We start from the raw sequence: 16,435 nt of genomic DNA, 5'->3' as shown, positions 1-16,435 counted from the left end.
TATCACATGTATTATACCGGTACCCTGTCGCAATATAACATGTACGATTTGTATATAAAAAAAAAATATACATTTTTTTCTAAAAATTTGCATTAATTCCAAAAATTTTTTAATAATTTATTATAATTATTAATGTTTATTGAATAATTTATTATAATGCATAAATTTCATTTAATAAAATATGATAAAAGCAAAAAAAAATTTTTTTGGTCCCAAAATAAAAATTTTTAGCTGAAAAAATAATATTTATTTGTTGACGAATAATATAAAAGGTTTACATTTCTAAATAACATATATTTATATATGGTGTGTAAAAAAAAAGAAAAGAAGAAAAATAATATATATTTTTAATATAAAAAGGCAACCGCACACAGTGTTCCCAAGCGGTCACCCATCCAAGTACTGACTGTGCCCAATGTTGCTTAACTTCGGTGATCGGACGAGAACCGGTGTTTTCAACGTGGTATGGCTGTTGCCAGTAATAAATGAAAATTTTTACAAATATATATTTTTCATAAATATCATTAATATTAAAGTATATTATTAAAATTTTCAATGAAGTAATCAATTTAAATATATACTTATTTATTATACCATATATTTTAAATAAAAATGCAACCGCACACAGTATTCTCAAGTGGCCACCCATCCGTGGTACTGACTGTGGCAAATGTTTCTAAACTATTATTTTATAAAATATTTATACAAAAAATAATTTACTCTTATCAAATATTAATTTGTGGCCTGTATTAAGGCCTATGTTATTTTCATTTTTTAGCAAAAATAATGAAATATTTCAATATATTATTAAAGTAACAGATCATTTCTTTTTTGGTGCTGCTTTTTTAATTTTTGTAGGAGATGATTTGGCAACAGAAGCTTTCTTAGCTTTTGGTGCTTTCGGTTTACGAGCAGGGCTACTTTTGGCAGCGGATTTTGTACTTTTTGCTGGTTTTGCTTTAACTGGTGCTTTTTTTGATGCCGCTGATGATTTTGCAGTAACTTTTTTAGCAGCAGTTGATGATGATGGAGTCGCTTTTTTTGCTTTAGGCTTTTTGGCTGCCAATGATGTAGTTGTGGCTTTCTTTTCTTTTGGTGCCCGTTTACTTTTAGCACTCTTTGCTGAACCTTTTGCTCCACTTTCTTTTTTGGATACTTTTGATTTAGCTGAAGAATTAGATGAAGCGGAAGCAGCCAATTTGAATGAACCAGATGCACATTTACCTTTAGTTTGTACCAAGGCTCCCTCAGTTACAGCAGCTTTTAAATATTTTTTAATAAATGGTGAAATTTTATCAGAATCCACTTTATAATTTGCAGCTAAATATTTTTTAATTGCTTGTAATGATGAACCACCACGTTCTTTTAAATTTTTAATTGCGTTAACAACCATTTCTGATGTACGTGGATGTGTTGGTTTTGAATGTTGTTTTGTACGTTTAGCACCAGAAGCTGTTGCTTTTTTTGTTGGTGTTGTAGAAGCAGCAGTAACCGCAGTTGCTGCAACAGCTGTAGAATTTTCTTCGGCCATATTTTTTTACTTTATAAAAATAATGTATTTATTATAAATATTTAAATGATAAAATATAATAATTCTATCAAATAAAAAATAAAGGTTTTCAATTATATCATTATTCACAATAATATAAGTCCCTATGTAAGTCAAAGTACCATGTAGAAAACACATAAAAATTAAATAGTATTTCTAATTTACTGTCGTAGTAAACATGATTTATTTTTTCAATTTCTATAATATATAAAATAATAAATTATAAATTTAATAATAATATTTATTTTATAAATTAAAATATATTTAATTTTTTTATTAACAATTATTAATAAACATAGTTTAATATTAATTATTTCAATCATACAAAACAATAATATTTTTAAGGTAAACTTAAAAAGTATATATTTTTATTTTTTATTTAATATCGATTTATTATAAATTATTAGTATATAAATAATTAAAAAATTTAATATATAAATATATATATTATAGTATAAGATTTCATTTTTAGAAAAACTTTTTTTGTCAATAATGAAAACGTATTATTATGAAATGTGTTAATCGAACATTGACAAAATATATTTCATTAGAAAATACTTTTATTTATGCATTAATATCAATAATTAACTATTAAATTAATTTTTTCATAATTATATAAAGAAATTTTATACTGATATAAGTATTTATATATTATAATATTTATTTTAAATATAAAAAAATTTATGACAAAATATATTATTAGAGTATTTGTTGAGATTAATATAAGATTATTTTAAATAAGAATTAATTTATATAATTATTAAAATATTATTAATTTTATGTTATGTAATTTTAATAAAAATAAATAATAATAATAATAAATATACAAATTTTTTAACAATTTAAATTTTATATGATCTAAATAATTTTGTTAAGTACGATATGAGAAATCATTGTAAGCTTCGTTAAGAAACTTTGTAATATAAAATAATAATAATAATATTAAATATATAAATAAATAAAATAAATTTGATATATATTTTTAGTTCATTCTGTGTATAAATCAAAGGATACCGAATAATTGGTAACGGATGCGATATATTATAGTATCGAGTATTAAAACATAATATATAAATTTATCTTGTTATTCAAATTTTTTGTTACTTAACTTATGTATTTAGAAAATTTATAATATTATTTATATAATTGACATAAAATCTTATAAATTGAAATTTTATTAATATGTATCAAAAGAAGAGAGTAACGTATTGATATAATATCAAAGGATACTGATTATTTAAATAACGAATACGTCATATATTGTTTGTGTAACGAAGTTCACTTGGCCATCTAGTTTAAAATAACATTTTCAATAGAAAGTTTATATGCTTTTTTTTTTTTTTTCTTTAATTATTAAAAAAATAAATTGAAATTTAATTCAATCAAATTTTATAATAATTTTAAAAAAATTTTTCCTTTTAAAAAATATTTTGTGATGTTGTGATAATATGTATTAATACAAGTGCATCCTGATACTTTTATCTCTAGTAAAGGTATGAGTATCATGAACAGTTTTGTTATCTAATGATATTATTTTGATAATATTTTGTGTATATTCTTATAATATTTTGTCTAAATATCATCATAATACAATATTATTTTGATAATATTTTATGAATATTCTTATAATATGTTACCTAAATGTCATCATAATATGATGAATTATTTCCATAATAACATATAAAAAAAGAAAAAAAAAAAAGAATCATTAATTTATAATTATTTAAATTGATTCTTTAAAAAAATATTATAATATATTATTTATAAAAATAATTTTTACTCTTATTTTAAATAAATTTGTGGCCTTTTATTAAAAGGCCTATGATCGATGTATTATTATTATAAAAATTAATGCAATGTTTTTAATTTATGCTTTCTTTTCAGTTTTCTTTGGTAATAACACTGCTTGAATGTTTGGTAATACACCACCTTGAGCAATTGTTACACCAGATAATAATTTATTTAATTCTTCATCATTACGAATTGCCAATTGTAAATGACGTGGAATGATACGTGTTTTTTTGTTATCACGGGCAGCATTACCAGCTAACTCGAGAACTTCTGCAGCCAAATATTCCATAACAGCAGCCAAATATACTGGGGCACCAGCACCTACTCGTTCAGCATAATTTCCTTTTCGTAATAATCTGTGAATTCTTCCAACAGGAAATTGTAATCCTGCTCGGCTTGATCTTGACTTTGCCTTTCCCTTTACTTTACCACCTTTACCTCGTCCAGACATAGCGAATAAATTTATTTTTACAACGCCCACTCGGGAAGTAGACTTTTCGAGCGCTGTATGTCACCTTCAAAATACACAATAATCGCATACTTAACTATATGTGTTTCATAAACGCACATGTTCGGTTATAGGTGTTTCATAAACGCACATGTTCGGTTATAGACTACATAATTGTATGTACTACTGACACGCCATCTGTACTAAAAAAAAATAAGTAATCAATCTTAACCCTCATTTATTAAAGTTACCACACTGATTGTGTCAAACGCGAGTGTTACATACAAAAAAACAAAATTAAAAATTGAAATTAAAATGAACGAGCAATAAAAATTTGTATGCAATAAAATTTAAATTTAAAATAAGTAAATAAATCATTTCTCAAATTGATAAATTTCTCTCAAAGTCAACTTCCCGAGCGATTGTTGTAAAAAGTATTGAATGCTACTTGCGGAATAACTAGCAAATATGACAGTCGTGATTACGGCATTCGCTCTAAGGTTATGAGACATTCTTATGAAGACTCGTGTGGTTGTCGCAACTCGCCTACGGCTCGTAGCGACATCTACCACACTCGTCTTCATAAGAATGTCTCATAACCTTACGCTCATGCCGCAACACCACGACTGTCAGATTATTTGCTAGTTATCCCACTTGTAGCATTAATAACTATTAATTAATACTTTTTTTTGTAAATATAATCACACAGATGTGTACGTTACGGGGATTGTAACATAAATGTTTAAAATGTTATTTGGGTATTTTAATTTATAATATTTATAAAATATAAAACTTTAAAAATAAACCAATCACCTTATAGTATTATTTTCAGCCAATCAGAGAGTAGTATTCATTTTTATTGTTATATCCATCTTCGCGTATATAATACGCTAGTTGTATACACGACACGCTCATACATATACTGACTGGTGTTCTGTAACTATCTGTGTATATTAATTGTTTGTAACAATGCCACCAAAAACAAGTGGAAAAGCAGCAAAAAAAGCTGGCAAAGCTCAAAAAAATATATCAAAGAGTGATAAGAAAAAGAAGAGGAAGCGCAAGGAATCATATGCAATTTACATTTACAAAGTATTAAAACAAGTGCATCCTGATACTGGTATCTCTAGTAAAGCTATGAGTATCATGAACAGTTTTGTTAATGATATTTTTGAACGTATTGCTGCTGAAGCATCACGTTTAGCACATTATAATAAACGTTCAACAATCACAAGTCGGGAAATTCAAACCGCAGTTCGATTATTATTACCTGGTGAATTGGCAAAGCACGCTGTTAGTGAAGGTACTAAAGCTGTTACAAAATATACAAGTTCAAAATAAATAAATCGAAAATATTATTTAATTGATAACATAAAAATACATCAACATATAAAAACGGCTCTCTTTTTAAGAGAGCCATCAAATTTTTTAAATAAGAGTAAATTATTTTTATATATACAAAAAAATAAAATAAACAATTATTAATATCATATTTAATATAAAATTTTATATATTAATAGCTTGAATATATCTATTATTAGTATATCAATATTATTAATTTTAAATATAATAAAGGATATCGCGGAATATATATCGTAAATCAGTGTAATGCAAATGCATTACATTACCTTTATTATTTTCATTTTACATTTACTACTTGTTTATGTACGCTTATAATTATTAGAAAAATATTTTTAATAATTTTAAAAAATAAATGAAATAATAAAAATTTAATAATAAATTATTTATTGAAAGTATAAAAAATGGTATAGCAAAATCTTTATTTTCTTTGATTAAGGCGAAATGTTTTATTAGTTATAAATTCGATAATCTCCTATCGATACTTGTTACTCTTAACTTGTATATATAAAAAATATAATAGTATATTAATTTATAATAAAATTTTTTCAAAAATTCAATAAGTTATTGTAAAATAAAATAGATAATATACAAATTATAAGTTATTATTGCAGATATATTACAATAAAAAAAAAAAATAAATAAAAATATTTGGTAATGTATGTTATAAACAAAATAATTTGTTGTAAACAAATTATATAATATGTTATATTTATTAACAAATTTATTTACTCTTATATAAATAAAATTAGTGGCTTCCCAAAAAGGAAAGCCTGTTTAAATTTATCGGATGTATTAAATATTCTTTAATAAATTTACTAAATATTTTAAGTAAATTATTATATTTTCTTAACCTCCAAAACCATACAAAGTACGACCTTGTCGTTTTAATGCATATACAACATCCATAGCTGTAACTGTTTTACGTTTTGCGTGTTCAGTATATGTAACAGCATCCCGAATAACATTTTCAAGGAATACTTTAAGTACACCACGTGTTTCTTCATAAATTAAACCAGAGATACGTTTTACTCCACCTCGTCGTGCTAAACGACGAATTGCAGGTTTTGTAATACCTTGGATATTATCACGCAAAACTTTTCTATGACGTTTTGCACCCCCTTTTCCAAGACCCTTTCCACCTTTTCCTCTGCCAGTCATTTTAATAAAAAATTATTTACAATATTTTAACGAACGGATAACACGTGTGTTAACCTCACAAGTATTGTAATGTATGTGAGCGCCGGTACAATTGTGCCTTTTTATATAAAGCATTAAAGATTTTTTAAGCCACGCCTATACAATTTGATTAGTCCATACTCTGATAGCTATCCAATAGGATATGACAACAAAAATTTTGAAATTTCATATAAATATAAATACAACACATTTATTTCGCATTTAAACATTTGACTTTGTAGTATCAAATTGTCGAATATAATTTTTAAAATTGTGTGTTTTTTTGTAAAAACATTATTATTTGAAAATGGCTAGAACCAAGCAAACTGCACGTAAATCAACTGGTGGTAAAGCACCAAGAAAACAATTAGCAACGAAAGCTGCACGTAAAAGTGCACCAGCAACTGGTGGAGTAAAAAAACCACACAGATATCGTCCTGGTACAGTAGCTTTACGAGAAATTCGTCGTTATCAAAAAAGTACTGAATTGTTAATTCGTAAATTACCATTCCAACGTTTAGTACGTGAAATTGCACAAGATTTTAAAACCGATTTACGTTTCCAAAGTTCAGCTGTTATGGCATTACAAGAAGCTAGTGAAGCCTATTTAGTAGGTTTATTTGAAGATACCAATTTATGCGCAATTCATGCAAAGCGTGTTACAATTATGCCTAAGGATATACAATTGGCAAGACGTATTCGTGGAGAACGTGCATAAGCGTTTTAAATGACAATTTAAAAAAAAAAAAACAAATAAGAAATATTTTCGGTCCTATATATAGGACCAACATATATTATTAAATAAGAGTATATTATTTTTATTAAAAAATATATATATATATATATATATATATATAAATTATTGAAATAAAATTAAACATTATTAAAATTTTGTTATAATTATAAGCGATTGCTATTTCTAAAAATAAATAAATTTCATAAAATTTATATTATTTTATATTCATTTGAAATATTAAAAAAACTTCTCGCTTTAAAGTAACCATGATATGAGTTATAAATGCAATAAAATTTTATACAAAAAATAATATTTATTTGTTGACGAATAATATAAAAGGTTTACATTTCTAAATAACATATATTTATATATGGTGTGTAAAAAAAAAGAAAAGAAGAAAAATAATATATATTTTTAATATAAAAAGGCAACCGCACACAGTGTTCCCAAGCGGTCACCCATCCAAGTACTGACTGTGCCCAATGTTGCTTAACTTCGGTGATCGGACGAGAACCGGTGTTTTCAACGTGGTATGGCTGTTGCCAGTAATAAATGAAAATTTTTACAAATATATATTTTTCATAAATATCATTAATATTAAAGTATATTATTAAAATTTTCAATGAAGTAATCAATTTAAATATATACTTATTTATTATACCATATATTTTAAATAAAAATGCAACCGCACACAGTATTCTCAAGTGGCCACCCATCCGTGGTACTGACTGTGGCAAATGTTTCTAAACTATTATTTTATAAAATATTTATACAAAAAATAATTTACTCTTATCAAATATTAATTTGTGGCCTGTATTAAGGCCTATGTTATTTTCATTTTTTAGCAAAAATAATGAAATATTTCAATATATTATTAAAGTAACAGATCATTTCTTTTTTGGTGCTGCTTTTTTAATTTTTGTAGGAGATGATTTGGCAACAGAAGCTTTCTTAGCTTTTGGTGCTTTCGGTTTACGAGCAGGGCTACTTTTGGCAGCGGATTTTGTACTTTTTGCTGGTTTTGCTTTAACTGGTGCTTTTTTTGATGCCGCTGATGATTTTGCAGTAACTTTTTTAGCAGCAGTTGATGATGATGGAGTCGCTTTTTTTGCTTTAGGCTTTTTGGCTGCCAATGATGTAGTTGTGGCTTTCTTTTCTTTTGGTGCCCGTTTACTTTTAGCACTCTTTGCTGAACCTTTTGCTCCACTTTCTTTTTTGGATACTTTTGATTTAGCTGAAGAATTAGATGAAGCGGAAGCAGCCAATTTGAATGAACCAGATGCACATTTACCTTTAGTTTGTACCAAGGCTCCCTCAGTTACAGCAGCTTTTAAATATTTTTTAATAAATGGTGAAATTTTATCAGAATCCACTTTATAATTTGCAGCTAAATATTTTTTAATTGCTTGTAATGATGAACCACCACGTTCTTTTAAATTTTTAATTGCGTTAACAACCATTTCTGATGTACGTGGATGTGTTGGTTTTGAATGTTGTTTTGTACGTTTAGCACCAGAAGCTGTTGCTTTTTTTGTTGGTGTTGTAGAAGCAGCAGTAACCGCAGTTGCTGCAACAGCTGTAGAATTTTCTTCGGCCATATTTTTTTACTTTATAAAAATAATGTATTTATTATAAATATTTAAATGATAAAATATAATAATTCTATCAAATAAAAAATAAAGGTTTTCAATTATATCATTATTCACAATAATATAAGTCCCTATGTAAGTCAAAGTACCATGTAGAAAACACATAAAAATTAAATAGTATTTCTAATTTACTGTCGTAGTAAACATGATTTATTTTTTCAATTTCTATAATATATAAAATAATAAATTATAAATTTAATAATAATATTTATTTTATAAATTAAAATATATTTAATTTTTTTATTAACAATTATTAATAAACATAGTTTAATATTAATTATTTCAATCATACAAAACAATAATATTTTTAAGGTAAACTTAAAAAGTATATATTTTTATTTTTTATTTAATATCGATTTATTATAAATTATTAGTATATAAATAATTAAAAAATTTAATATATAAATATATATATTATAGTATAAGATTTCATTTTTAGAAAAACTTTTTTTGTCAATAATGAAAACGTATTATTATGAAATGTGTTAATCGAACATTGACAAAATATATTTCATTAGAAAATACTTTTATTTATGCATTAATATCAATAATTAACTATTAAATTAATTTTTTCATAATTATATAAAGAAATTTTATACTGATATAAGTATTTATATATTATAATATTTATTTTAAATATAAAAAAATTTATGACAAAATATATTATTAGAGTATTTGTTGAGATTAATATAAGATTATTTTAAATAAGAATTAATTTATATAATTATTAAAATATTATTAATTTTATGTTATGTAATTTTAATAAAAATAAATAATAATAATAATAAATATACAAATTTTTTAACAATTTAAATTTTATATGATCTAAATAATTTTGTTAAGTACGATATGAGAAATCATTGTAAGCTTCGTTAAGAAACTTTGTAATATAAAATAATAATAATAATATTAAATATATAAATAAATAAAATAAATTTGATATATATTTTTAGTTCATTCTGTGTATAAATCAAAGGATACCGAATAATTGGTAACGGATGCGATATATTATAGTATCGAGTATTAAAACATAATATATAAATTTATCTTGTTATTCAAATTTTTTGTTACTTAACTTATGTATTTAGAAAATTTATAATATTATTTATATAATTGACATAAAATCTTATAAATTGAAATTTTATTAATATGTATCAAAAGAAGAGAGTAACGTATTGATATAATATCAAAGGATACTGATTATTTAAATAACGAATACGTCATATATTGTTTGTGTAACGAAGTTCACTTGGCCATCTAGTTTAAAATAACATTTTCAATAGAAAGTTTATATGCTTTTTTTTTTTTTTTCTTTAATTATTAAAAAAATAAATTGAAATTTAATTCAATCAAATTTTATAATAATTTTAAAAAAATTTTTCCTTTTAAAAAATATTTTGTGATGTTGTGATAATATGTATTAATACAAGTGCATCCTGATACTTTTATCTCTAGTAAAGGTATGAGTATCATGAACAGTTTTGTTATCTAATGATATTATTTTGATAATATTTTGTGTATATTCTTATAATATTTTGTCTAAATATCATCATAATACAATATTATTTTGATAATATTTTATGAATATTCTTATAATATGTTACCTAAATGTCATCATAATATGATGAATTATTTCCATAATAACATATAAAAAAAGAAAAAAAAAAAAGAATCATTAATTTATAATTATTTAAATTGATTCTTTAAAAAAATATTATAATATATTATTTATAAAAATAATTTTTACTCTTATTTTAAATAAATTTGTGGCCTTTTATTAAAAGGCCTATGATCGATGTATTATTATTATAAAAATTAATGCAATGTTTTTAATTTATGCTTTCTTTTCAGTTTTCTTTGGTAATAACACTGCTTGAATGTTTGGTAATACACCACCTTGAGCAATTGTTACACCAGATAATAATTTATTTAATTCTTCATCATTACGAATTGCCAATTGTAAATGACGTGGAATGATACGTGTTTTTTTGTTATCACGGGCAGCATTACCAGCTAACTCGAGAACTTCTGCAGCCAAATATTCCATAACAGCAGCCAAATATACTGGGGCACCAGCACCTACTCGTTCAGCATAATTTCCTTTTCGTAATAATCTGTGAATTCTTCCAACAGGAAATTGTAATCCTGCTCGGCTTGATCTTGACTTTGCCTTTCCCTTTACTTTACCACCTTTACCTCGTCCAGACATAGCGAATAAATTTATTTTTACAACGCCCACTCGGGAAGTAGACTTTTCGAGCGCTGTATGTCACCTTCAAAATACACAATAATCGCATACTTAACTATATGTGTTTCATAAACGCACATGTTCGGTTATAGGTGTTTCATAAACGCACATGTTCGGTTATAGACTACATAATTGTATGTACTACTGACACGCCATCTGTACTAAAAAAAAATAAGTAATCAATCTTAACCCTCATTTATTAAAGTTACCACACTGATTGTGTCAAACGCGAGTGTTACATACAAAAAAACAAAATTAAAAATTGAAATTAAAATGAACGAGCAATAAAAATTTGTATGCAATAAAATTTAAATTTAAAATAAGTAAATAAATCATTTCTCAAATTGATAAATTTCTCTCAAAGTCAACTTCCCGAGCGATTGTTGTAAAAAGTATTGAATGCTACTTGCGGAATAACTAGCAAATATGACAGTCGTGATTACGGCATTCGCTCTAAGGTTATGAGACATTCTTATGAAGACTCGTGTGGTTGTCGCAACTCGCCTACGGCTCGTAGCGACATCTACCACACTCGTCTTCATAAGAATGTCTCATAACCTTACGCTCATGCCGCAACACCACGACTGTCAGATTATTTGCTAGTTATCCCACTTGTAGCATTAATAACTATTAATTAATACTTTTTTTTGTAAATATAATCACACAGATGTGTACGTTACGGGGATTGTAACATAAATGTTTAAAATGTTATTTGGGTATTTTAATTTATAATATTTATAAAATATAAAACTTTAAAAATAAACCAATCACCTTATAGTATTATTTTCAGCCAATCAGAGAGTAGTATTCATTTTTATTGTTATATCCATCTTCGCGTATATAATACGCTAGTTGTATACACGACACGCTCATACATATACTGACTGGTGTTCTGTAACTATCTGTGTATATTAATTGTTTGTAACAATGCCACCAAAAACAAGTGGAAAAGCAGCAAAAAAAGCTGGCAAAGCTCAAAAAAATATATCAAAGAGTGATAAGAAAAAGAAGAGGAAGCGCAAGGAATCATATGCAATTTACATTTACAAAGTATTAAAACAAGTGCATCCTGATACTGGTATCTCTAGTAAAGCTATGAGTATCATGAACAGTTTTGTTAATGATATTTTTGAACGTATTGCTGCTGAAGCATCACGTTTAGCACATTATAATAAACGTTCAACAATCACAAGTCGGGAAATTCAAACCGCAGTTCGATTATTATTACCTGGTGAATTGGCAAAGCACGCTGTTAGTGAAGGTACTAAAGCTGTTACAAAATATACAAGTTCAAAATAAATAAATCGAAAATATTATTTAATTGATAACATAAAAATACATCAACATATAAAAATGGCTCTCTTTTTAAGAGAGCCATCAAATTTTTTAAATAAGAGTAAATTATTTTTATATATACAAAAAAATAAAATAAACAATTATTAATATCATATTTAATATAAAATTTTATATATTAATAGCTTGAATATATCTATTATTAGTATATCAATATTATTAATTTTAAATATAATAAAGGATATCGCGGAATATATATCGTAAATCAGTGTAATGCAAATGCATTACATTACCTTTATTATTTTCATTTTACATTTACTACTTGTTTATGTACGCTTATAATTATTAGAAAAATATTTTTAATAATTTTAAAAAATAAATGAAATAATAAAAATTTAATAATAAATTATTTATTGAAAGTATAAAAAATGGTATAGCAAAATCTTTATTTTCTTTGATTAAGGCGAAATGTTTTATTAGTTATAAATTCGATAATCTCCTATCGATACTTGTTACTCTTAACTTGTATATATAAAAAATATAATAGTATATTAATTTATAATAAAATTTTTTCAAAAATTCAATAAGTTATTGTAAAATAAAATAGATAATATACAAATTATAAGTTATTATTGCAGATATATTACAATAAAAAAAAAAAATAAATAAAAATATTTGGTAATGTATGTTATAAACAAAATAATTTGTTGTAAACAAATTATATAATATGTTATATTTATTAACAAATTTATTTACTCTTATATAAATAAAATTAGTGGCTTCCCAAAAAGGAAAGCCTGTTTAAATTTATCGGATGTATTAAATATTCTTTAATAAATTTACTAAATATTTTAAGTAAATTATTATATTTTCTTAACCTCCAAAACCATACAAAGTACGACCTTGTCGTTTTAATGCATATACAACATCCATAGCTGTAACTGTTTTACGTTTTGCGTGTTCAGTATATGTAACAGCATCCCGAATAACATTTTCAAGGAATACTTTAAGTACACCACGTGTTTCTTCATAAATTAAACCAGAGATACGTTTTACTCCACCTCGTCGTGCTAAACGACGAATTGCAGGTTTTGTAATACCTTGGATATTATCACGCAAAACTTTTCTATGACGTTTTGCACCCCCTTTTCCAAGACCCTTTCCACCTTTTCCTCTGCCAGTCATTTTAATAAAAAATTATTTACAATATTTTAACGAACGGATAACACGTGTGTTAACCTCACAAGTATTGTAATGTATGTGAGCGCCGGTACAATTGTGCCTTTTTATATAAAGCATTAAAGATTTTTTAAGCCACGCCTATACAATTTGATTAGTCCATACTCTGATAGCTATCCAATAGGATATGACAACAAAAATTTTGAAATTTCATATAAATATAAATACAACACATTTATTTCGCATTTAAACATTTGACTTTGTAGTATCAAATTGTCGAATATAATTTTTAAAATTGTGTGTTTTTTTGTAAAAACATTATTATTTGAAAATGGCTAGAACCAAGCAAACTGCACGTAAATCAACTGGTGGTAAAGCACCAAGAAAACAATTAGCAACGAAAGCTGCACGTAAAAGTGCACCAGCAACTGGTGGAGTAAAAAAACCACACAGATATCGTCCTGGTACAGTAGCTTTACGAGAAATTCGTCGTTATCAAAAAAGTACTGAATTGTTAATTCGTAAATTACCATTCCAACGTTTAGTACGTGAAATTGCACAAGATTTTAAAACCGATTTACGTTTCCAAAGTTCAGCTGTTATGGCATTACAAGAAGCTAGTGAAGCCTATTTAGTAGGTTTATTTGAAGATACCAATTTATGCGCAATTCATGCAAAGCGTGTTACAATTATGCCTAAGGATATACAATTGGCAAGACGTATTCGTGGAGAACGTGCATAAGCGTTTTAAATGACAATTTAAAAAAAAAAAAACAAATAAGAAATATTTTCGGTCCTATATATAGGACCAACATATATTATTAAATAAGAGTATATTATTTTTATTAAAAAATATATATATATATATATATATATATATAAATTATTGAAATAAAATTAAACATTATTAAAATTTTGTTATAATTATAAGCGATTGCTATTTCTAAAAATAAATAAATTTCATAAAATTTATATTATTTTATATTCATTTGAAATATTAAAAAAACTTCTCGCTTTAAAGTAACCATGATATGAGTTATAAATGCAATAAAATTTTATACAAAAAATAATATTTATTTGTTGACGAATAATATAAAAGGTTTACATTTCTAAATAACATATATTTATATATGGTGTGTAAAAAAAAAGAAAAGAAGAAAAATAATATATATTTTTAATATAAAAAGGCAACCGCACACAGTGTTCCCAAGCGGTCACCCATCCAAGTACTGACTGTGCCCAATGTTGCTTAACTTCGGTGATCGGACGAGAACCGGTGTTTTCAACGTGGTATGGCTGTTGCCAGTAATAAATGAAAATTTTTACAAATATATATTTTTCATAAATATCATTAATATTAAAGTATATTATTAAAATTTTCAATGAAGTAATCAATTTAAATATATACTTATTTATTATACCATATATTTTAAATAAAAATGCAACCGCACACAGTATTCTCAAGTGGCCACCCATCCGTGGTACTGACTGTGGCAAATGTTTCTAAACTATTATTTTATAAAATATTTATACAAAAAATAATTTACTCTTATCAAATATTAATTTGTGGCCTGTATTAAGGCCTATGTTATTTTCATTTTTTAGCAAAAATAATGAAATATTTCAATATATTATTAAAGTAACAGATCATTTCTTTTTTGGTGCTGCTTTTTTAATTTTTGTAGGAGATGATTTGGCAACAGAAGCTTTCTTAGCTTTTGGTGCTTTCGGTTTACGAGCAGGGCTACTTTTGGCAGCGGATTTTGTACTTTTTGCTGGTTTTGCTTTAACTGGTGCTTTTTTTGATGCCGCTGATGATTTTGCAGTAACTTTTTTAGCAGCAGTTGATGATGATGGAGTCGCTTTTTTTGCTTTAGGCTTTTTGGCTGCCAATGATGTAGTTGTGGCTTTCTTTTCTTTTGGTGCCCGTTTACTTTTAGCACTCTTTGCTGAACCTTTTGCTCCACTTTCTTTTTTGGATACTTTTGATTTAGCTGAAGAATTAGATGAAGCGGAAGCAGCCAATTTGAATGAACCAGATGCACCTTTACCTTTAGTTTGTACCAAGGCTCCCTCAGTTACAGCAGCTTTTAAATATTTTTTAATAAATGGTGAAATTTTATCAGAATCCACTTTATAATTTGCAGCTAAATATTTTTTAATTGCTTGTAATGATGAACCACCACGTTCTTTTAAATTTTTAATTGCGTTAACAACCATTTCTGATGTACGTGGATGTGTTGGTTTTGAATGTTGTTTTGTACGTTTAGCACCAGAAGCTGTTGCTTTTTTTGTTGGTGTTGTAGAAGCAGCAGTAACCGCAGTTGCTGCAACAGCTGTAGAATTTTCTTCGGCCATATTTTTTTACTTTATAAAAATAATGTATTTATTATAAATATTTAAATGATAAAATATAATAATTCTATCAAATAAAAAATAAAGGTTTTCAATTATATCATTATTCACAATAATATAAGTCCCTATGTAAGTCAAAGTACCATGTAGAAAACACATAAAAATTAAATAGTATTTCTAATTTACTGTCGTAGTAAACATGATTTATTTTTTCAATTTCTATAATATATAAAATAATAAATTATAAATTTAATAATAATATTTATTTTATAAATTAAAATATATTTAATTTTTTTATTAACAATTATTAATAAACATAGTTTAATATTAATTATTTCAATCATACAAAACAATAATATTTTTAAGGTAAACTTAAAAAGTATATATTTTTATTTTTTATTTAATATCGATTTATTATAAATTATTAGTATATAAATAATTAAAAAATTTAATATATAAATATATATATTATAGTATAAGATTTCATTTTTAGAAAAACTTTTTTTGTCAATAATGAAAACGTATTATTATGAAATGTGTTAATCGAACATTGACAAAATATATTTCATTAGAAAATACTTTTATTTATGCATTAATATCAATAATTAACTATTAAATTAATTTTTTCATAATTATATAAAGAAATTTT

At 25.0% G+C, this 16,435-nt stretch overlaps 3 non-coding genes across 3 annotated transcripts; all 3 read right to left on the bottom strand.

The window, feature by feature from the left end:
• Positions 1-358: 358 nt before the first annotated feature.
• Positions 359-477, bottom strand: LOC123304100. Its single transcript, XR_006536152.1, has one exon. It is a non-coding gene; the product is annotated as a 5S ribosomal RNA (ribosomal RNA).
• Positions 478-7,487: 7,010 nt separating this feature from the next.
• On the bottom strand, positions 7,488-7,606 carry LOC123304099. The gene has a single exon (XR_006536151.1). It is a non-coding gene; the product is annotated as a 5S ribosomal RNA (ribosomal RNA).
• Positions 7,607-14,616: 7,010 nt separating this feature from the next.
• Positions 14,617-14,735, bottom strand: LOC123304098. Its single transcript, XR_006536150.1, has one exon. It is a non-coding gene; the product is annotated as a 5S ribosomal RNA (ribosomal RNA).
• Positions 14,736-16,435: the final 1,700 nt, after the last annotated feature.

The sequence above is a fragment of the Chrysoperla carnea genome, assembly GCF_905475395.1.
Source record: "Chrysoperla carnea chromosome X unlocalized genomic scaffold, inChrCarn1.1 SUPER_X_unloc_2, whole genome shotgun sequence".
NCBI lineage: Eukaryota > Metazoa > Arthropoda > Insecta > Neuroptera > Chrysopidae > Chrysoperla > Chrysoperla carnea.
Note: the sequence above shows the minus strand (reverse complement) of the source record. Positions and strands in the feature narration are given on the sequence as shown.